Source organism: Phalacrocorax aristotelis, chromosome 6 (genome assembly GCF_949628215.1).
Source record: "Phalacrocorax aristotelis chromosome 6, bGulAri2.1, whole genome shotgun sequence".
Classification (NCBI taxonomy): domain Eukaryota; kingdom Metazoa; phylum Chordata; class Aves; order Suliformes; family Phalacrocoracidae; genus Phalacrocorax; species Phalacrocorax aristotelis.
The window spans coordinates 50,812,776-50,826,242 of NC_134281.1; the positions used below are offsets into that span (position 1 = coordinate 50,812,776).

General features: G+C 49.6%; 1 protein-coding gene across 5 annotated transcripts in view; it reads left to right on the top strand.

Moving 5' to 3' along the window:
• The window catches only part of ERI3 (ERI1 exoribonuclease family member 3), a 135,177-nt gene that overhangs the window by 39,017 nt on the left and 82,693 nt on the right, over nucleotides 1-13,467 (top strand). The window lies entirely within an intron of this gene.

Sequence of the window (13,467 nt, forward strand, 5' to 3'; positions counted from 1 at the left end):
TTAGGACCAAAGGAATTGGAAACAGTGTGAAAGATGGTGGAGAAACTTGAAATAAATTTATAGTTAGGGGAGAATAAGACAGGCATTGCATCAAGTACTTTATTTCCAGCACTGAACCATTGGGATGGGGTAATGAATGGAGAAGGCAGATTTTCCATCGCTGGGTAACTTAGCTCAAGCTGTGTTTGGAGACAGTCACACTGAACTGAATGGAAGCCATTGGTCTCAGTCTCATCTGCTCATACAGTAAGGAACCATAATTCCCTCTGCAGCAGGAATGGCTAACGTGAATTCTGTGTCCAGTGTTATAAAGAATTCAGGTAAAATGCATTCAAAATCAATGGATCTATAATGGATATTTGGTAAAAAGCACACCCTGGTCTCTGTGTGAGAGGGCCCTCTTATAGCAACTCAACATCATGGTTATCCTCTGTCCTGGGGAGCTAAAAAGCTGGTTGGCTTGGGGACTGCAGACGATAAGCCACTGGAGGGCTGGTTGCCATCTGAGTTTTGTTGTCTGCAGCACGTGCGAAAAATAGAATTAGCTTCACAAAGTGTGAATTTTCTTTATTACTTCAAAAAGTTTAATTTTTCTAGCATTAGACAGCTGTAGTGTTTCATGCCAGGGCCAAAATGTCAGCCGTCTCCCTTTGGATCCCAGCTCTTCTTACTTCCCAGCCGAAGCAAAGCAGTTGTGTGTTGGCTCCAGTGCTGCCCTCCCAGTGGCTTGGCTGGGAGTGATGCTCTCATGGCTTCTCTGCTTGGAGAGCTCTGCTTGAAAAATACTGCCAGCCCAGAAGCAGCATCCTTCCCCTTTCACTGGCTCTATTCAAGCTTTGTGTAAATTGGTTGCTTTCTTAAAAGCATTTTATTTTGTTTGCATATTTGTTTCCTGTTGGGAGCCATTTTCCTGGATGGCTTCAGTCCCTTTCCTCCTGAAGCTCCTGGCTGGCAAAGATCTACTGGGCCATCTTGAGGTCATCCCTGGTATTTTCCCTCCAGCATATTCTCATGAGCCTTGTCCAGCGACTCTCCTTATCCTGAGGAGCGGATATCAGGGTGCGTGCAGGACTCTCAGGAGGATGCCAGAGCTGCAGACTAACTTTTTGAGCTGAGTCCATTCCACACTGGAGTCACCCTTTTCTGTGTGTTTGGCCAGGGTGCTGCCCTCAGCCTGGCACCCCAAAGACAGTGTCTTGTGCTCAGAGATTGCTCTGGACCAGGTGTTAGCAATGATGTGAGGCATGTGGAGGTGGTACTAGAGGGAAGAGCAGAATAGAGGAGTTTGGGGGAAGAAAGCTGAGGAAGCAGTGTGATATGCTGTCAAGGCTGTGTGCAGGAAGCTCATGCTACCCAGAACTTTGTCCTTTCTTGGTCCCATCAGCTTTGTCTGCTTCTCTTTGAGCGGGGCTTTCTCCTCCCCTCAGCCCAGCACCTACACTCTGGGAGACCCTTTGTCTTCCCTCTGTAGGTACCTCTTGGTCATCTCTAATTTACCTTCTTCAGTTTTTCCATCTGGGTGTTGAGCCAGGTCTTGGTGCTGACCGTCAGCCAGCATGCCGGAGGTGTCTGGGCACCGGCTGAGTTCAGCTCCTCGTCCCTGCCTGGAGTCACGTGTGTCCCCTGCAAACCGGGTGGAGGGAGGAGACTGGTGGGAGGTTGCCAAGACCTCTCCTCCAGCTCGCTGTGCTCCCAGCTCTGAAGAGAACTGTTACATTTTATGGACCATTTAGCTTCCCAATGGTGATCCTAATTCTTCACAGCATGTATGTGCCATTTCTTGGTTATTAAAAGGACCCCTGAAAAGGAGCTGCCCTCTGAGTCAGTGCTCTTCCATGCAGTTAATTGCAGGAGGGTTTTGCTTAGACTGTGAAGCTTAGTAATTCCAAACTCTCCCTGTGCTAAGAGGGTGAATTAATACCCAAGTCCCCCTGCAGCTGCAGGGACTGACCCTTGTGCACCGTCAGTAAGCAGGAGGGGGAAGAACGCTTCTGCCAAACTTTGAATTGCTCTGGAGGAAGTCCACTTGCTTTCTACATATAGATCAAGGGTGGGTGCTTTAAGGGCTGGCTGGCCAGGTGTCTCAGTCTTTCATCTCCATATCCTTATATTGTGTCACACTTCAGGTGACAAAATAGCTTCTGTTCCTTGGAGGTCCAAGCAAGCTCCACGCTTACTGGGAAAGGAGTGATTACCTTGGACTGACAAGTCAGCCGAAGGATGGATGGCTGTGGTTGCACAGCAGGTGTGAGATGGATGGATGGGAGGTGGTTCAAGGAGAGGTTCTTGTCAAGTCACCACGCTGCGTATGAGGAAACGGAGACGTCAAGCCATTAGGCTGTGTATTTCAGGTGTGAGGAAGCTGCTGAGGTCCCCTGGCTTTGCAAAATGCCAAGTGAAATGTTACTGCCATGTGGAGCACAGCAGTGTGCTGGAATTACTGAGAGTGGTGTGGGGAAAGCACTCATGTCTGGTGTGGAGGTTTAATGTGTGCAAGGGTGATAGGCTTAGTCATGGTTTTGTCATCAGGGTTGCCATGCTTGGGAAGCACGGTCTAATGGCAAGACCACATGAAAAGAGATTGGAGCTTGCAAGGAGAATGCTAAAAGTCATCAATTGCCAAAGTGTTTTTGTTTGCTGCAGGCCTGAAGCAAATCTCTGGCTTAAGGGGCTCTAAGCACCTGGGTCTTGCACTGGGTTTACAGGTAAGGTGAAATTAAGAAGAGGCTAAGTAATTAATTCCTCTAGCTGTGACCAGCATGGGAGATAATTCTGACTTGCCACTTCTCAGAAGTTTCTTCAGAAGCTGGTAAGGACTCTGGTTGTGAAACCCAGGAAGCAAAGAGGATCCCTAGGTGCCTGACAATTCCTTTTCTCTGCTGGTTCTTTCTAGCAGGCAGCCTCAGGCTGCCTGTCTCTTTGTTAAGAGAGTGACAGCAATGTGACACCGTGAAAATAATTACTAACAAATCACGGTGGTGACTGCAAACAGCTCGCTGTCTTCAGAGGCATGTCAGGGAGCATTAGAGCAGGGCCGTGGGAGCGGCAGAGCGGCTAGGGGTTCTTTCTCTGCTCTAGGCTGAGGGAAGATCTTCTGAGACCTTTGGCGCCCGCCACCCCCACATCATTCCCTTCTTGTTGGCTTTTTCTTTCTTCCCTCCCTTCTCTTCCTTTGCCATCAATAATTAAGCCCATTAATTGCACAGTGAGTTCAGGAAAGCTGAGAATGGTAAGACTGGGCTTCTGCCTTCCCTGGATTCAGCAACTAGCCACAAAGCAGCAAAGGAATTTCTGGAGCGGTGTCATGGGCAGAAGCACATCCAAGCTGTGTATTCTATCTTGCAGCCCTTGTGTGCTGCCCAGGGCAGTAATGTTTATTAGCTCTGTGCCCAAGGAGTTCATGGGCTGCTGGTAAAGTTGGAGAATGGCCTGTGTCCTTGTCCTTGAGAGCCTCCAGTCTCAGTGAACCTTAAAGTAGTTTTGTATTTGTGTAGAGCATCATGGCAAACGTGCAGGTGACTGGTATCTGCAGAAAAAAAATTGTCCTTCCAGGATGCAGTAGAGATGATGTTGATCAGTGTGGCTGAAGCTGCAGGTGAAGATGATCCTTCAGAGAATAAACAGCAGGCAGGTCACAGGTGAGGAGGGTGGTTGGTGCCAAACAGAGTAGCTGGAGGAGCCTCAGCAGGGGTGAGGCTGCTGTGGCTGTGTTGGAGTAGAGAACCTTCTGCAGAGCTACACGGACAGGGTCTGGGGGGAAGCTCGCTATAAAGCCTCTCATATGGATATAAAGCTCCATCCAAAGGGAGGGTCTAGCAGAGATACTGATAGGAAACTGGAAAGCGACTGCTGGCTGAAGTGTCATTCAGCAGCATTGATAATCAAACCCCTGGGCTACCTTAGAATGGGGAGCTCACAGCCTCCCCTCCTTGCTCTTGGTGGTGTTTCATCCTCCGGTTTGAGAACGGGCTGTGCTGTCTGGCAATTACTCGTGCAGAGGAGCGCCCTGCAAGGGGAAGCAGAAGATGCAGGTAGGAGCCCACTCCCAGGAGCCTGCTCTACCAAGCAGCCCTCTTTCCCATTCCCCTAGTTACTCAAGTGATCTTCCTGACTGTCACATCTGTAAATAATGTTGCTGGCGTATCTAGCTAGATGCAGAGTGGCGATGGAGGGGGGAGGGCCGGCACTGAGGGTGGCTGTAACAGCCCCTCTCCCCGACTCATACAATATTTATGCAGGGCTGGGAGTCTGCGGCACTGACCTCCGGGTCGTGCTGTTAAACAGCTCCCGCAGCCCCTGCATCCTAATTGCTGCACTTGTCCTTTGCTCTGGAGGATTCGCTGCTCCTTCTCTCCGGCGAAGCAAATACTAATGGCAGCTTGTGCTTGGAGGTGGGGAGCGGTCTTTTCCCCACAAGGAGAAGATGAGCTTGTTTCCCCTCATGCAGATGTAATTTGCAGCTGCACAGAAACCTGGGCTCAGACCCTGTTACACAGTGTGCCAGGCTTCCTGCTGTTGCCAGCCTGGAGGCTGTGCCAAGAGCCCGTGGAGCTGTTGTGCATGTAATTTTGGGTCAGGTGTCATCGGAGGGGAGAGGGAGGAGGGGGTTTACCCCATCCCACTGACTCATTACAGGATTCCCCTTAGTGGGGAGAGGCAAGTCACAGGAGTCAGTTGAGTAGACCTGGATGATGTAGTGCCAGAGGGCAGCAGAGATGGTGCCAGGAAAGAAGAGGGGTTCAAAGAGCATCACAAGACAGAATGGCATATTTTCTTGTAGATAAATGATCTGCTTCAGTGGGTGAGTAGAGAGGTGACAAAGAAGGCTGGAGGCCCCCTGTGTGAGTGAGGGGCTCCTGCCCCCCCTGCAAGCAGTACAGCTGTGGCTGGAGGTGGAGGGGGTTTTCACCTGGCTGGGCTGGCAGGGGCTTTCAGTTGATTCAAGTGGTTCAAGAAAGCCCAAAAGATAAAGCTCTTCGATTGCTAGAGTTGCGATGACTTTCCCCCATGCCGCTTGGCTGGGCTCCGTCCTGCTTGGGGCTTCACGTCTGGTGTCTGCGAGTCCGGTGACCCGACTGGCCACCCACGTCTCTTATCCTGCCTTCCTGAGTTGGCAGGTCCCCTTTGCGACTGGAAAAGTGGTGTTTAGACTGCAGACTAATGGCCTTTAAGTGACATGATTGTATTACGTTAAGCGTCTATAGGCTTTACCATTAGGCGCTAAGCAGTTTATGACTCATAGCAGAGAAGCCCTTTCCTGAAGAGTTTATACGCTAAATGGTCTGGACAGGCAAGGCATGGAAGAGGCAAGGCTTCCTTCTGCCTGTTGTCAAGCAGGTCTAGGGAGGGACTGGGACAGGACGTGTCTTCTAAGTCCTAGAGCAGTACCTTGCTCTACATCTTGCATGCTCCAGTTTCCTGGGGAGAAATACTTCTGCAATGGGAATTGTGCAGTGGGAGAAGCACATTTAATTTTAGCTTACTTTTTGTGCATGTTTTGTCTTTGAGGGGGCTTAGACACGATGCGTTATGGGTGCATCCATTGCATCAGATACACTCCCTTACTCAGTGTGTAATTACAGTATTCTGCAGCAGGAGTCTGAGCGCTCCCTCTTAAAACAGCTAGTATGCAGAGAACCAGGCAATTCCTAAATTAGTGTCTGTATGAAAGACTTCATAAGAGACCATATAGATGGAGAAAGGACACGCTCTGCTTTTGTAATCAGACTCCACTGCAGCGTGAATCACAGAATAATTTAGAGATCTCTAATCCAGCCCCCTGCTCAAAGCAGAACTAACTTCAGACTTAGATCAGGTTGCTCAGGGTCTTCTCCAGATGAGTTTGAATGTCTCCAGGGGAGGAGATTCCCCCACCAATCTGTTCCAGTGCTTTATTACCTGCATGGTGAATAGTTTTTCCTGGTGACGAATTGGAGGCTCACCTGCTGCAGCCTGCGGTCATGATGGGTGACTTTCACTGGGAACATGCCTGTATGGTAGATGTACACAGTATCCAATTTTGTATACTCCTATTCATAAGATGCTGTATAATGCCATATTTAGTAAGCAGATGGACTGTCACAGCAAGCTTGTGTGTAGAAATCTGTTTTTCAGGACTTTTCACAGTGGGCAACCTCAGCCTTGGAGGCTTTCCAGTTTCTCTTTCCTTGGGAGCAGTGTGATGCATTTCTGATGTCAAAGGGAAGTCCACCCAGTCGTCCTCCCTGTCTGGAAGGGCTGGTGAGAGCATTTGCGCTACCCCTTCACCCATCTGGAGGACTCAGTATGGAGAAGTGCAAAGCTTCTGCCTGATGCACTCCTAACCTCAGCTGAACTGTGGAGCCAGCAAGCTCTGGTTCCTGCATGGTAATTTAAGTAGTTATTTAAAAATAAAAAGGCTCAATTCTGATCCTACTTTCACTGGCTACTTACTAACTCCAGGTAGAGTTACTCCAGATTTACTCCTGCATGCAGAGCAGCAGAAACAGGCCCAGTAAATAGAGCTATGAATCTTTTTAAGAGAAGCTGTTAAGCGGTAGCACATAGATTTATTGTAGCATCATGTGTGTGCAATTGTTGATGAACATCTTCTGTTGGAGGCTGAATACCTGCTGTGTTACAGCCTGGCTTTTAATGTTGAGATAGCATCTCTGCCAGCATCTAGCTGACGCACAGACAGATACCCATAAAAGGGCCAGATCTCGCATGGTGTTAAATGCCTTCATGTTTCATTAAGGTTGATGGCAGTGGAAGGAACACAGTGCTTTGCAGGACGAGCGAGTCACGACAAGCCGCTTGCCCTGTGTGCTTTTTATGGCAGAATTATTTTCGTAGTGTATACATTGCTCTGGTTGCAGTCTGGGGTAACAGCCTTTTCCATTTGCAGACTAGCTGATTGGAAAGCATGGGTGTTGACATTCTCCCAAATTTCTTACTGCCCAACAAAAATGTAGAGAAGAGGGATCTGGCTGTTAGCATGGGTGGTGGGTGTTCAGCCATTTCAGCCAGTGCTGCTGTGAGTCCCAAGGCTTGCAGTTTACATTTCAAGCTTCCTAGGCAGGAATATGCCTGGTAGAGGGAGAAAGTAATGCTGTCCAGAATGGGTATCGCAGGAAAAGAAAGGAAGGTCTGAAAGTGCCAGGTATTAGCCTCGCTGCTTAGCCTGGGTTTTTTGGCCTCACTACACTAATGCAATTAAAGATTGATGGAAAAAGATAACACACACTCCAGTGAAAGAGTTTGTGTGGCGACTGCTTTCCTTCCTGGGCAGCTGGGGTGGCCGTAGTTATCTTGTGCATCACCACACCTCCCCGGGCCCTTCAGACTCACTGGTGCCTCCACATGCTGTGGCGTGTGCTCTTCTCCTGCATCGTGTCTCTCTTATTACTAATGGAGCATGGATGCATTTTAGCTGCTGGTCAGCCCTCATTAATATCCAGGGATGACAGGTTGACATTTGTAAAGAAGACTTGCATTGACCTTCATGTTGTGCATCGGTGCGATTGCCATGCGGTGCCCTGTGCTGGATGCTTCTTTCTGCGCTGCCTCAGGAATGCATTTGTGTTAGCAAAGGGACAGGCTGCTCTGTAACCCTTTGCTGCTGCTGGAACACAGGCAGTGTGTCTGGATGTCTCTCCACCCCTCTACCCATCCCAAGGACTGTTTCCTGTAGAGCCTCCATCCATCCCAGTGAATGGGACTGGGGGTGTTGGGGTTGCGCTCATAGCTGCTTGTAATGGTTCTTATTTAGGTATTGGGTCCTTAATGGAAGACGGCTTCATGCCAACGGTAACGTCCCATCTGCTTCCTTTTCCTGGCTCCTGCCTGGGGATGCAGAAGACAAGGCTGCACTGCCCTGGCATCCTGAGCACTGTCAGTCGCCCGTTTCTCCCCCAGCCCACCCCATCCCGGCTTGAGGACTGCTACAGCCTGCTTGGCAATGTCATTTATTAACAGAGGGCTTTGAAAAAAGGCAGGCTGCTCCTGCAAAGGCTCCTCACTCTAACTCCGTCTCCTCCTCTTGCCAGCCCGTCTGAGGCAATGGCTGCTGGTATTGAAATTCATTAGTGTTTCCTGACAGGCGATGGAGGCTTGCTCTGTCTGTTCCCACTTCCCTGCTCTCATGTCCCTGCTTCACGCATGCTGATATTTAAAGCTGATATGCGGCTCGTAGGCTTGTTGCACTGTGACAAGTTTGGGGGTGGTTGAGAGAACTGAGGGGGATGGAAGGAAAGCAGAGAGGGAGGGAGATGGGACCTGTCTCAGGGTTTCTGTGAAAGCCATGGGCTTTTCAGACCCTCTCCAAATGTATTGTCTTTCCACAGCTACTGCTTGTGAATTTTAAGTACAGCTGTGCTGGGGTGGTTTGGCCTGCACTGGTGGAGGGCAGAGAGGGACGGTGCCATGAGTGTGCTTGGTGAGAGCGGGGTGCAGTCATCTGGCAAGGGCTCATCCAGTGGGAAGCAAGGGCAGGTGGGCTCTTCCAACCCCATGGCTGGTCTGTGGGGCTGAGGAGTGTATGAGCAGGGTGCCAGAGGTCTGGCAGGGAGGTTCATCCCTCCATCCTTCTCTTTGGACAGAAGCATGAGGGAGACTGGCTCAGCTCTTGCGTCTGTGCAGAGTGGCATAGAGACTCCAACACTGGGGAGGAGATGTCTCCCTGCCAAAGCCTTGGATTACACAGGAAAGCTGCTCCAGTCTAACTTAGATTAGTGGGATGGGGGAGTTGAGGTTTGGGGGGTTTGGTTTATTTTTTTGGAGGTATGTGTCATCATGCTTCAATTTCCTCAGGCTGTGGCATGGCTTGGGCTGTGTTTGTGCGCGAGGCACTCTGCTCGCATGTGGGTACTGTGGCGTGCTGTGGGAGCCCTCCTGGCCCAGCACAGTGGTTTTGGCAAAGCCCAGCCAGGCTTTCTGCCCCTTTGTGGGATGCTTCTGCAGCCTCAGCACTTTGGAGCAGGGTCTCACCCCTTTGTGTCCCCAGGCCGTTGAACCCTGCTGGCTGGCACTTAACTGTTTTAACCAAGTTTGAATCAACCTAAGGCTGCCTGTTTGGGAGGGTGCAGGTTTACCTAGACTGCTTTAAATTTCTAGCTTGGCTCCAGTTCATGTGAGATTCAGTGCAGACAGGTGTGGCTCTGCCTGTCATGGTGCTGTTTCTCTGCTAAAACATCTCAGGTGCCTTAGCACAGGACGTTATTCCTTTACTAGCTTTCTGTGTGAGGAGAGGGCACCCAAGCTTTCCTCTTGGCCTGCCAGACATTCCACCCTACATCAAAACAGAGCAGCACCTCTGCACCACATGGTCCAGAGCAATGCCTTGACCAGCCGTGCTTTGAGCTAGGGTGCAAGGCTGGGATAGTTTGACAGCTCCTCTCTTTGGCTATCACCTTGTTGCTGTTGTGTGCTGTTGCATCCAAGCAGCTTCGTTCAGGCTTTCCAGCCCTCCTTCGGTGAAGGATTTCCAGGGCAGGAGCCTGCCTGCCCTCTCCTTTGCAGCCCGGTGTAGTGGCATTGGCTGGGACACAATTAAAATGTTCTGCATCTCTTACAACTAAAGGTCTCCAGGGCATGGATTTTTTGGAAGGCTGAGACCAGGTCTATAAAAACCAGGATTTAATGTCCCTTTATCTTTCCTATAGCGGGACTTGTTCTTTTAACTGGCTCAATATCAATACACCCAGTGTGTAGAAAGTGGCCCAATTTCTTTGTCTCCTGACATCCTGAACCCAGAAGCAGATGGACGTTAACCAGCTCTGATTAGTTGGGAGAATCAAGCATTAATTTTTTATACGCCAGGACCACCTGAGTGACGGAAATCAATTATGGCTGCCCCTCCCCCTTCCATATTAATGTGGTGGCTCCGAGCAGAGACGGAGGAACCTGTTGAAATGAGAAACCCCTATTTCTTAGTTTGACCCCCTAGATAATTAGGGTTAAATTGATATGCTATCGCACTGGTGACACATTTTATCTGCCTCTGTTTGTACAAGAGGATACAATAGTGGAGGAAGGACCAATTTGTGCCCTGCTCTAGCTAACCAGACCGAGATAAAAGGTGTCACTAGTGCGATAACGTTCTTGCCTCACGCTCCTTTATTGTTGCTCAATTTGCCTTTTTTTTTTTTTTAATCCTGTTCTTTTTCTTTCAATACCCTTGGTCATATTTTAACTCCATGCCATCGCATAATGACGCCCTGCTAAATGTGTGTGGAGATAGGCAACTCTGGCTGACAGCCTTCCCTGATAACCGAATTCCAGCCCATCCATCACTAGGCTGCTCTCCTTAACTTAAGGAAAGTGATAACTAAAGCAAGGCCGTTTATCACCGCCGAGCTGTGCGCTTCTTGCTGCCTCGGAGAGAGCCGGCTTCAACAGGAGAAATGCAGCCATGTCACCTCACCTCCTGTTTGCATCCCCTTCATCTCCAGGCCCCATTTACCCTGCAGAGTGGAGGAGCAGGGCTGGATGGACATCAGAGCCTGGGGTGATGAAAGCTCTCTGAAGATAGTGCAGAGCTTCCACAGCTGACCACAGTCCAAGGAGTACTTGGACTTACTTGGCTGGTGGAGGAGAGCGTGCAACCTGATGTTACTTGCTCTTCTTCTGCCCAAAGGGGACCTGCATTTTTGGAGCGGGCAGAGATTGTACGCTCCCTTCTCTGCTGCTGGGAGGACAGACTTTACCAGAGCTGCATCAGAGGCTGGAAAATCCCACAGCCATTCTCAAGTCTCTGTCAAGTGCAGTCATACCTGAAGCCATGGTGGTTGGCTGATGGGGTGGTTTTGAGAGGCAGCTTGCTTCCCAGGAAGTGAGAGCTTCAGTGTTTGGCGAGGCAGCGAAACCTCATTCAAAAGCTGGAAGGACCATGGGATGTTGAATGCAGTGAAATGTGCCATCAGGTTTTTTTCTCCCTTATCACTGGGAGGGCTGAATCCCCAGCTCTTTGCTCAAGCAAAACTGCCCCCAGTAAGCAAGGTTGACTCCTGCAAGAGCAAGAAGCCATACTGAGCATGAGTGTGTTTACCAAGTGAGCTGCTCAAGTGGATAGTGGCCCTAATAAATGGAGGTACTTCTGTACAAGTCCTGGGACTTCTGTTCCCTGGAGAGCCACAGATGTGCCTCATGCACTCCAACCCGGAAAAGGTGCTGGAGAAACTCCTGCCTGGTCACCGGGCTAAGGACTGGGGGACCATGGCAACCGGTGAGCTTGGAGCTGGGGAAAAGATATCTCATAGCTGTCTGGGCACCTGTTTTCTGTGCTGTGAGAGCCCCTGGTTCCCTGTGCTGGGAGCACTGTGTACCCAGATTAGACCAGACCCATGTGGCAATCCTTCGCTAAAGGCAACTGCATTGAGTGGCTGTATCCCTAGAGCCACCAGGCCTGCGTCTTGCAGCTCGGGGAGCAGACTGATGCTTTGGCCCACGCTGCTGACAGCCTGCCCAGGTTACAGCATGAGTGTAGGTCTTCTAGTGCTTGAAAAACTTGGTGAAGTCTCTCTGGTGCTAACGTGAAATGAGGGGAGCACAAGCACAGAGGGGGAGGGAGAATGTCCTTAGGTCACAGGGCTTTGCAGGCAGTTTCTGGGGTTGTTACTTGTTTGTAAAAATGGGTCATTTATTTAGTTGACATATTTATTTGGAGCATTTATTTTCTCCAATTAAAGACCCGCTGTCCAGTGCCCAGGGCATACTGCCATCAGTCTCAGGGTGGAAGTAGAACCAGACTGTCCAGTTTGCTGGGCCTTTTGGTCCCACAGGGATGGAAATGCTTTAGATGCCATTCATTGCACAAGGTGGTTAGCTGTCAATTCCCGTGGCTAACGAGAACAATGCTGTACTTGCTTCTTCTGGGCCCTATCCAAATATTAGGTGTATTGATAATTATTCCTCTAACTGGAGCTAGCCTGAGACCTGTATTAATGAAAACCTCTTGGGTTGGGAGGAGAAATTTAGCTTTTAGTAATACACCTTTTGCGAACTGCTGTCATCCTCTCTAGCTAAATGTGAGCAGTCTAAGAGAGGTTGAGCTGATCATGTGTCTGTCTTTAGACTGATCATTTGTTTTAAATGGTTCCTTTCTTGTGATATTTTTCGATTTGGGCACCAGTAGAAAGCAGCTTTCCTGAAGAAAGAGTTTTCTTAACATGCTGCTTGGGGCTGGTGGGGTCTGTTCAACTATGGGATGTCATGGACATATGTGTAATGGCTGTAAAATGCATGGACCAGGCTGCTATTTATGTGACGGCTATGCAATTGCAAGGAGTGACTCCAGGTGGTTTATTTCAGCACGATGGTGCTAGCATCAGATGAGCCGTGCCCGGAGATGAGACCGTGCTGTCAAGTCACATTGCTTACCCAGCAAATCGCCGTAGCCTTGCTGCTTGCAAGCTTGTTCTTTTGACAGGCTTCCTGCTTTCAGAGAAATTCCTCTGGACCTTCTCATTCAAATGTGCTTGTATGACTTAAATTATTGCTCCTAAATGATGACACATGCATCTTTTCAGGACCAGGCATTTGGTTTTGGCACAGGCAGTCTATTCCCTTCTTAACCTAAGCAGGGCTCACAAAGCCAGTACGCTGGTGGGGCTGAGTGTGTGCTTGCTCCATTGGCCACATATTCCCGGGAGATTCCCCTGGGTATGTTTGCCAGCTTCCTTCCTTTTCTTCTCATAGAAATGGAGGCAGCACTGAGACCAAACCACTCTGGTACTGCACTACCCTGAGTCTTGTGTTATCTGCAAGTGTATTATCTGTGTCCCTCCTTCATCTCCATACTTGGGAAACTGCTTGTAGGTCTAAAGAGATGCTGCCCTGGTCACCAGAGGGTTTGGAGCTTGGCTGAGCACTCAGGTACTGCATGAGGTGCTGACGGTGCACGCCAGCTCAAGGCAGTGTATCTAGCTTGTATATCCACATCTGACCAGTGCTTGTTCGTGAATTTCAGCCTGGAGTCTGAAGTCCAGTCTGGATTATTCCCTCTTTCCTCTATGGAGAGTGGGAGAAGATTTTGCCCTGGACGTGGTCTGTCATGCGGTGTTTGAACAGCTGATGCTGGCACTCTCAGCTCTTCCCTCCTTCTCTACAGTCTCCCCCTACAGCCCCCAAGTGCCTGAGGAAGTTGTGAGATTCCCCACCCCCCTCTGTTCACAAAAGACGATTTCTGGGGTTGTGGCTTTTAACATGCACAAACGTCTCTAATTTAGTCATTTATTTAGTTGACATATTTATTTGGGATGTTCCTTTGCTTCAGTTAAAGATCCTGTGACCAGTGCCCCAGGCGTGCTCAGCAGTACGTGAATGAACAAGATCCATCAATTACTCTTGATCAGATCACACCGGCCAGGGAAAACTCACATAACTCATTTCCCTGCACAGGCTTGGCTGGAGCAGCATGGCTTTGCAACTCAGCCTTCCCCATCTGAGGGGCATGTCATAGCTCCTTTGCGAACACACTGGGGTCGGCAC